Here is a 10,578-nt window from a genome sequence, read left to right as displayed (position 1 = left end):
TATTTTGGTGTGCGCGCCTTTTGGATAGTGTTACTCTGAAGCCATGTGCGAAGTTTCATGAAATAAATGTTGGCAGAATTAACAAAAACCGTCCTTGAAACAAACCCTCATTTCATATTTGTTAAAATTTTGACTTCCTCTCTCATAGACTTGTATACATTATGGGTGCATATGTTTAAGAATAAGTAACCCCTTATTCTATATGGTGGAACTTTTTTTCAAGGCTGTCTTTAGCAATGTCATTTGGCAGGAATGTTTATCAACCTATGGGCAGAATTCAGTACAAAAATGAAATCGATTTGTTTATTTATGGATGAGTGAGCACGCATCAAAGTGGGAAAATTGGTATTTTCAATGTCACATTCTCATTTTAAAGGGTAATAAAGTGAATTCTGGGGGCAAATTCGGTTTCAAATGAGACTTTAATTGCTGTTTTTATCATCCATCATTTCTATCACCACACACTTTCCGAACTTTAAACATTTTCATGGTTGAGCGAGCACATTCGAAAACTTAGGAATGAATACTCTTTATACTGCACAAATGTATTCTTTTCCTAACAATTTCTCATGATCAGTTTAATTTATGGACAAATCAGTGGTGCATCCAGAATTTTGAAATGGGGGAGGGGCCTATAATCGGGGGAGCCACCAACATTTTCGAATTTTAACATGATCTAACAAGTTGTAGAGGATACTACCATAAACCCCTATGATGATACGTCACAATACAGGGGCCGCGGAACGGTTTTCAAAGGGGAGGGGGGGGGGGCTGAGCAAAAAGTGTGGGGGGGCTGATCATGCAAAAAATCACAATCGTATTGGTCATTTTTACATTTTTGTACATGCTTTTGGTAAAAAAAGTGGGGGGGCTGAAACCCCCTCCCCCGCTTCCACGGCCCCTGCAATACATTGTGCTCACTCAACCATGAACATACGATATAAAAATTGTGTGTGGAGTTGCTAAATGATGGATAGTAAAATAGCATAACACCATAAAATTCACCCAAAAAGAACTTTTGCCCAACTTTGTATTTGCACAATCTGAAAAACGACTCTTGTGACTTTCAAAAGTTGTCATTTTAAATTCAATCTTTAATTACTAATGCATGAATCAACTGATCAATCTCATTTTCCCCCAGGAGTTGCTTAATGAGTGTAGAAAACCACCTACGAAATATCATATCTCACAATAATTCCGTTCAAAAGTTACAGCAATTTGATTTAGGGGGGACTTACTTTTTTCGTTGTGTATAGATTGAAAAAAAAGAAAAATGTTCACACATGGCTATTTTCTTTTCTTCCCTTCTCCTTCCTGTCCTTCTATCCTCCTCCTTCTTCTTCTTCTCCTTCTCCTCCTTCTTTTTCTCCACCCCTTCTCCTCCATCTTCTCCTTCTTTTCCTTCTTCTCCTCCTTCTTCTTCTACTTCTTGTTCTTCTCTTTCTTCTTCTTCTTCTTCTTCTCCACCCCCTTCTCCTCACAGTCTCCTCCCCCTTCTCCTTATCCTTATCCTCCTCCTTCTTCTTCCTCTTCTTCTTCTCCTTCTTCTTCCCCTTCTTCTTCTTCTTCTTCTCCCCCTTCTTCTTCTTCTTTTTTCCACAACAATTTGGCTCTTTATTGAATGCATAAATGCAAGAAAATAGAAAATTGATAAAAAGTGACACTTTACTGTGTCACGGAGAATCGATGCCTTTGACACCAAAAGGTGGTTCCATAGTACAGACCGCCTCAATGTTCGTCAGTTACGGGGGGCCGTTTCATAAAGCTGTTCGTAAGTTAAGAGCGACTTTAAGAGCGACTGGTGAACCCTTCTTACGCGCTAAACCATCGCCAATTCAATATACCATTCACCACAAGAAAGGTTCACCAGTCGTTCTTAAAGTCGTTCTTAACTTACGAACAGCTTTATGAAACACCCACCAGGTATTTTCTGATCGGGTAATTTGCCCTGATCTTCCCCGATCAAAAAATACTGGGCAATTTGGGCGGTGTGAAAGCAAATTACGCGTAATATCCCCAAAAGAAAATATCCGCTAGTAGGTACTTGTCAAAATTACGAAATTACTTTCGCACAGATTTTTCCAAGGTCGCATGTACTTCAGTGTGAAAGCAACTTATAGGAACTTTCTTAGCCCAGCGTGTAGTTGGGTGCAGGTGCCGTGAGTGGCTGCTGAGCTAGCAATTTAGAATCTAGTACCTTGCCTTTTACTGAGCATGCTCGTAACTTTGAGAAATTTCCCCGAAGGATATGTTTTGGGGAGTGTGAATGTGGGAATAAATATCGGATACCTTTGAGTCTGAAAAAATTCTTATAATTCAACAGGGAGTTTTGTAACTGAGGTGGTGTGAAACTTGCCCTAAGGGATCTGCGACAAGATACATCACGCACAGCGTACTGCATGGATCAGTGCTTGTGACATTACTTTTCCTAAGAAATAATTATGTCGTCTTGCTCTTGCTCTCTAGGATTTGAAATATTAATCATTTATTTGTAAATGATGCAAACATATTTTCACCTCATAAAAACTGTCATTCCCTTGTTACAAGAATTCCAAAAGGTAGGCCTAGTGACATGTCACTCACATGGTTACAACCAAACATAGGGAGATCGGGGTTTAATAGTTGGAACATTTTTGACAAAAATGGCTGTAAAATCCAAATAGATTTTATTTGAGAAATAATCAATATATCACCTTGAAGCATATATCTAAGGGCTTCAAATGTACCCCATAAAATTTTTTACTCTATGATGGTTACTGAAAAAATCCACCTTGAACAATACCATCGCAAGCGTTCCAACTTGGGGGGTATACGGGTAAGTTGGAACATGGTATGGGGTAAGTTGGAACACTGCATGGTCAATTAAGAATTATAATAAAACTACTTGTACAACCGTAATATTACATGGTTTTAGCCTACTAGTATTTTTTTCAATACACTGCATGGTCAATTAAGAATTATACTAAAACTACTTGTACAACCGTAATATTACATGGTTTTAGCCTACTAGTATTTTTTTCAAGTTCAAAATATTAAGAGTGGATTTGTTGAACTTTATGTTTTCTATTATACAGCCACTCATGCAAGCCGACTGTGTAGTAGAATTCCGCTTATTTGTGTGCGTTTGATTTTACATGCAATTGTGTATGGCAGTGAGTCCAAACTTCGCATACGGTCATTATCTCAAAAACTAGCCAACATTGTTAAAATCTGACATCATCAACGTGAAAAGCAACCTGAATAAACCCTTTGACGTAAGTTTCTTTAGGAAGTTCAGTATTCATGAAAATATAGACAAAAGATCGGCAAATTTGTCACCGTTAGCGCCCGTTCCGAAGAAATCTGATATTCTCAACAAGCATCACGCTATCGGCATTTTGCAAGCAGATATCTTCGAAAATGTGAGTTCAATGTGGTATTGACTGATTCTATAACATTTTGTAGTCAATCTGATAAAAATATTGTACCTTTTGAGCTCAAGTTTTTTGTTTAAATCTCCTCAAAAACTTTGGTCCGCAAAGTTACATGTAGGTCACACTTTTTCAGAACGGTTTTCCAGCACAGCGCGCATTCGTCGATCGGAATAGAACTTTGAGATCGCGATACCGGCAAAAGCCCTTGACCTACTTCACATTTTCGTCAATGATTTTATAGTTTACAATCTATAAATTGTGAATATTTTGTGAGCAAATTTAAGCCTGAAGAATATTTTTGAAAAGTCCACAGGTTTGGACACTCTATCATTCTATCAGCAATTTCATGTACTTCTGCATAAAATTTACATGATAAAAATTAATTGTTTATATTTTTTATTACTTAATTATGCAAATAAGCATATGAAATTTGCCCTGATTTTTATGTGTGTATGTTTTTGCCTTTCACTCCATTTATTAAGCTAGTAGAATGCTACTTTTTGGTGAGAGTATCAATTTTTACCTTTATAACAAATATCCACAAAAATTGCAAGAAATATAATTTCTTATGTATTTTTTGTTTTTAAATTTGTATTTCTTTGTTTTTTCGAACCTTTTTTTGTGTGTGTTTTCCAATGAACTTTGTCAGGGACTCTTTTGCGATCATACATGTAAATAGCATAAAACAAATCCATTTGAACCAACAAAAGTAAAAATAATCATACATTTATGATTTTTGGTTGAAAAACACAATTTGCACTGACCTTGTACGTGGAATCGTGGAATCACGTTTTTGAGCAATTTTTGGTCCGACATGCACGTACAAAATGTTGCATAATTTCGAAACCGCGCACCCAGGCATCGCAAATTTGGTCTCAAATGATGTGCAAGACTTGAAAGTTAAAAAGTCAGTGAGCGTGACGGCAGTGACGAAATTTGTCGAGGGGGGGGGGCTCAAATTGACCCCCCCCCAATTTGATAAGGGTTAATATTGCATTAGGGGCCTACAATAGGTCTTAAATGCACACTCAGACCTAACTGAGAACAAAACAAGCATGGTATACAATACATGTTCAGAAGAGTGTGAAATTCTGTATATATTTTTTTCTCATATCCAATGTTTTTATTCATAATTATGTTTGGGGTAAGTTGGAACATGTTCCAACTGGCCCCTTCAATTTTGTTCCAAATAACCCCAAAGGCCCATTTGACATTTATAAGCTTACAGCACAAAAAAGAGACTTCACCATGGCATATTAATAACCTTAATTTGTAGCTTGGTACAAGTGTCCATTATACAGGCCAACTTTATCTATAAACTTCTCTGAGATAATAACAAATTTCTGAAAGATAAAAAAAATTCTCAGGTGAAAAAACAAAAATTCCTTTCTAACTTCACCAGGCTTATTGCACATGTGTTGTCTGTAATATGGTGGATGGCTGTTGATAATAGCAATAAATTGAGGGCAGCATTGCATAAATTTATTTAAAGGCGTTAAAGAAAATTACAATGTTTCAACTAACCCCGCATTCCAACTAACACCGATCTCCCCTACTATATCTTAGAATATTGAGAAAACCAAATTCACAATTACAGTTCTATTCATAGACAAAATAATGACAAAAAATCTACGAATACATGTATAGTGAGACCACCACATATCGACCACCTCTTTTGAAACCGACCACCTTGCGCGCATTAAAATTATTACGTATTACAAACGATACGCGCATGAGAGTAGGCACAGTGTCCATAGGAACGGTAAGAATAGATTTTACAAAAAAAAAAAGAAGGAAAAAAGGGTAAAAATTTAGTAGAATTGATCAAAATTGTTTTGACTAGACACGAACCCGCCCCGTTTCTGATAGGAAACGGCTTTCGAACAAATATCCGTCGTCGATCGTCGAATCATGTGCCGGAGCTCGCAGTGGAAGTAGTGAGACGATGATTTAGCATGTTGACATCATAGAACTGATTTGGAAGAGTAAAAATATTTCGCCACCACGACAGGAATCGGCCGTAAACTTAGTGTATCGCGGGTGGTTGGTTTCAAAAGAAGGGTGCAAATGAGCAAATGTAAAACCGTCGTATTCGTTGTTCGCCGATATATACGCGAATTGAATCAGAGTCGCCAATCGAAACATGGGAATCTGATCTGTGCTATTTATTGCATAAATTTGGAGAAAAAAAAACATCGTAAACGAAGATGTTATTTTTCTGCTTGTACTGTATCTGATCCCCATACTCCTCCTAGAATAACCTCTTATACTAGACCTGAAATAGGCCTATATATTTCCTAGCACATACAACCACATTACAGCACTCCATACAATTTAACAGACCCTATTTCCAAAGAACTTAAATTTTTTTTGACAGTTACTAGATTAAAAGACCACAAATTTATTGAGTCACAATATTCTACACATCTACCTTATATCTGCCTCCTTGCAAATAAATATCATGGATTGTAAAATACTTGCATTGGCTAATAAATATCATGAAATCACTTCATGATATTTTATGATTCATGATATTTATCGACGCAAGTATTTTTTTTTTTTATCTCAGTTGGCACAGCTCATGATATTGTCGCCCTCTATACGCCTCTAGTATCTTTGGCTACGATGACAAAGACGGCAAGATGGCGACAACAACATATATAAGTAAACGCTCCTCTACTTTTAATATATTAATGAATTTAAACATCATTTTATGAAAAAAAATAATCATATTTGGTAAGCCTGAGTCGAATCGATTTTAAAATCGGTGTTCGATCGATGTCATCGAGCGCCGGTGCAGATTTTGCAAAATCGGTGCATCGAAAAAAAAAAGGAAAAAAAAATACGTCGGCCGGCTGATTCATTTGGTTCACACAATCAATCATCAAAATAAACAGTAATGTCCAACTTGACTACTACAGGTCTACTTGATTTATATTGCCCCCAAAAAGAAACCGATTGTGTAATTATGATGCCTATTCACCTTTAATTTAAAAATTTATTTCGATCATAGTTCGAGTCTTACTCGTCTGCTCATGCAGAGATAATGCACGATGAATTCATGAATGGAAGTCGCCATCGATCGTGCATGCGCAGTACTGTGCTTTAATCAAACCAGAAAATGGCCGGAAAATTGGCGCGATCAACGTAAAATAAATCTTGCTTTCATGAACAATATTAATATCATGACCATAGAACACGATTTAATTGTAATAATTAACAAGAATTTGCATATGATAATCATGAATTCAGAGCTTGATGTGAAACGTTTGTATTTCGTATCAATTTTCAATGACGGACATCACATGACGATCGACTTGAGTGAGTGCACTTGTCTAAAAAAATAATTATCACGTCAGGATTGATTCTCGAACATTGTCAACATGCAGAAACTCTTTTCAAGATCGTAATATCACCATATAATAACATTTTACATGACAAAACAGAGAAAATTGCGTTTGATATTTTTTCCCATCAATTTGAAGCTAGTTTGTGCCCAACTTTGGGCTCTGATTTCATGAATTGAAAATATATCATACGTCATCGAACACGCATGCGCATTGTGCTTCTTTTCTCGGAGCTCGGAGACGTCGTCCAGAGATGGAATAAAAATAAAGATAATGCCAGTATAATACTATTAATTCTTCCATATAAACATAACATACTTTGCTGACATCGTCATTATTTTTAGTATGGCCATAAAATCTTATTAAATCGTAATTATTTAACATCCAATAATAATTTACATGAATTTAGAGCTCGATCCGAGACATTCGTATTTATTTCGAGCGCATGCTCTTGTGTCTGACTCTGAAATAAAGAATGGATTATCATATCAGGATTAATTCTCGAACATCGTCATAACTCATATTCCACAATATTTCCTCACAATCGTTATATCAGCATTGAATAGCAATTCAAATGACCATCCAGAGAAAATTACGTATTTATTCCCATCAATTTATTTGGAGCTCATTTTGGATCCAACTACCTCGCCAACTACACAATCTCAGGCAAGTTACAGCGCTCTCCACTGGTCGCACTTGTTTGCTGGCGCTGGCAAGCACGCCTGTCGTTTCGGGAGAGTGAGTGTACGGGGCTGGTCTGTGCGAGTCTGGACTGCAAGTGCTAGTTGATCGAAAATCATTCGGATCGACTGTGCGTGATTCATGTCTTTTATATTGTTTCGTTTTAAACTTATATGTTGTCATCTGCAAATATCATCGTTGGAGATATTTTGGGAAGAATTCTGCATTGGTACCCGGCCTTTTTTGTGTTTTGTGATGATGGAAAATACAAACGAAATTTGCTCCGTCATCTGCTTGTGCAACGCTCACCCCGCCAGCGCATACCATCAGTGCATGCAGTGCGTGCATAGCGCATCGAGGCGACGGCCGGAGCAACAAAAAAATGACTCGATTTCCCCGCCTTCAAAATTCGATGCATCGATGTTCGATCGAATTAAAGCTGTCGAACACCGGTTTTCAAAATTGTAGGCCATTTACACAAGTTTGAGCAAAAAATAATAATAACTAGTATTTTGGCGCAACATTATTGTTTCCAACTTCGTCGGTGCGTGGAAAGCAATGGTATGCAGACCCAGGCTTCATGGAGAGTAAGCCTACGTCAGTAATACTACTTTTACTCTCCAGAAGCCCCGAGACTACTTAGGAAATCTGGGTCTTACTCTTAATCTTAACGTAATACTATTCTAAGTTAGGCTAGAGTCTGAACGTTAGAAAAACAATATAGATCTAGATTCCAATCCAACTTAGGCCTAAACATAAGCCAGGGAGCTCTGGCACAAACTGGACCCTCAAAAAAATGGAAAAGTTTTGTCTCGTTCGTTCTCTTTCTTTCAAAATTGAAAACAAAATGGCCGGTTGATACCGAGAACGAACGCGACATGGAGGTCTAACTTTTCTCTTTTTTTAGGGTCCAGTTTGTGCCTCGATGTCAGGATTATGTGTCACAATAATCCATCCATATTATAATCAAGGTAAGTGCATAATTTATTTTTTCCCCTTTTATCAGTAGAGGCGCACCTGTTATTGCTGTACACACGCGTGACCAAGTAATTTCCAAACACCCCCTAAACAAGTTTTTTCTGTGTGCAAAATAACCCCCTAAAACAAGTTTTTCGCTGGCTTTATTTATTTATGATGGTGGGCCCTAAGTCTGCGCACCTAACAATTTGAGTTAAGATTTCACATGAATTTCTTCTTATTTCACAAAATCTTGCAGTTAATAAGGTTCCTTATATTATCATGAGTAAGTGTACCAAATTTCTCATTGAAAAATGAAAGAAAATATAGGATTTTCTTGAAAAAACCTCGGGCAGTCATTTTCAGATTGAAAAAAAAATGGTACCCCATGTCTGCGCACTCATTCACTTTGCACACGATTCAGGGATTTTGATGAGAAAGGCCGCATTTTGAGGCCGTCACATGAAATGCCCAAATTTCATATTTTTCCACCATTTTGAGTCAGATTTTTTTATGAATACCTGTCTATGTATTGCATGTGTAAAGTCTGTGTTCGTTGCGTATCTTCTTTTACTAGAATCGCGCAAATACGCGTGTGCGCAGACAAGGGGGACTGCGCAGACTTGGGGGAACTTGCCATACACATTTTGGCCCCTAAACAAGTTGTTGCCAAAATATGACCTCGGGGAAAAAACATAACCTAAACTTTACATGTTTGGCTAGTCTTTAAAAAATAAAAAAAAAGCTTTGGGGAAAAAATATACCCTAAATACGTTTGACCCCACGATTACCCATTGACCAGTCTTTCAAAACCACCCTTTTTCTTGAAAATCTGTGTTTTTGATACCCTTAACGAGGTGAAAAAACACCCCTTTGATCACGTTTTTTGGTCACACGTGTACTGGCCCCCTCCCCCCGGGAGCCATGTCTGCCTAGTATTAGTAATATTACACAGAGCTCCCTGACCCTGACGGCTGGGTTAGCCTAAAAATTGTGACAATTCACCTGGCTTGATTTATTTTTATTTTATTTTAAAACTAAAAGACTTTCTCATGAAATAATATTTTGAATCTTTTGCTGTGACTACTAATCTTTCACCTTATGATGTTGAAAATGTGTAATATGTTTTTCAGATAATCTCCCAAAATCAGTGATACTAACAATCGTCAATGACCATGACGACATTCAACACTAACAGTAACAATAACATTGATTAATAAACAGCCCGCAAAAGGCGCAATACACATGAATGCAGGCCAACCCGCTATATAGATAGGCCTGCATTCATGTGCACAGTCAAATCAATCAATCAGTCTGTGCGCGATGGTTTGACACTTTGAGTCATCTTCATCGGTTTTGTATCGAGAAGGGCGAAGGCAACACTCTAAATCAGTTTTCCCAAAACTTAAGTTTAGTGAACATACATAATAAAACTTTGAGATACGTACCCATCAAATCTAGATAGCATTGGTTCCCTGGCCCTGATATTGACAACTGTTTTCATTGATCATCACGGGTTCGCAATAAACTCCATTCGCAGCTTACCGTATCTTTTCCAGCGCAAGCCTCGCCTGTGCGCTATGAAGAAAACTATATTTTTTAATCGTAGGAAGTTTGCGCTTGCCTGCCTTTCCTATGATCACAGAACTAGGGAGAACTACACAGCTAGGTCCTCACATTGGGGGGGGGGGGGGGGGGGGGGGGGGGGGGGGAGGTGATAATGATACCCCAAACCATAGGTTATTTTTACAATTGGCTGGAAAATGAAGAACAAATTATAAGTATTAAGCGCCCCACCCCCTCCCCATTCAAAAGTGAATGCATCAATCAGCTACTCCAAGCTGAATGATGATTTGAACAGATAAAATAAATCATACAAACAAAACACTATTTTGTACAAGGGATAACAATTAATGTTTTATTATTATTATTTTATTTCTGCATTCTTGACAAATTTATAGAAAATCATAAATCAATATTGTAATTTAAATTGAAACTTCATCTACCTACCACTTTCATAAAAACAGACCTACAAATCGAGAAATGTTGAATATTTCATATAAAAGCAAAAAATGACATATCTAAGAACACTTAAAAGAATATTTAGTAAGGATCATCTAGAAATTACTAAGAACTTATGAATTGATGATCCTGATTAATGATCTATCACAAAATTAGGT

This window comes from Lytechinus pictus, chromosome 7 (genome assembly GCF_037042905.1).
Source record: "Lytechinus pictus isolate F3 Inbred chromosome 7, Lp3.0, whole genome shotgun sequence".
Classification (NCBI taxonomy): domain Eukaryota; kingdom Metazoa; phylum Echinodermata; class Echinoidea; order Temnopleuroida; family Toxopneustidae; genus Lytechinus; species Lytechinus pictus.
The sequence above is the reverse complement of the archived record's forward strand: the minus strand, read 5'-3'. Positions refer to the sequence as shown.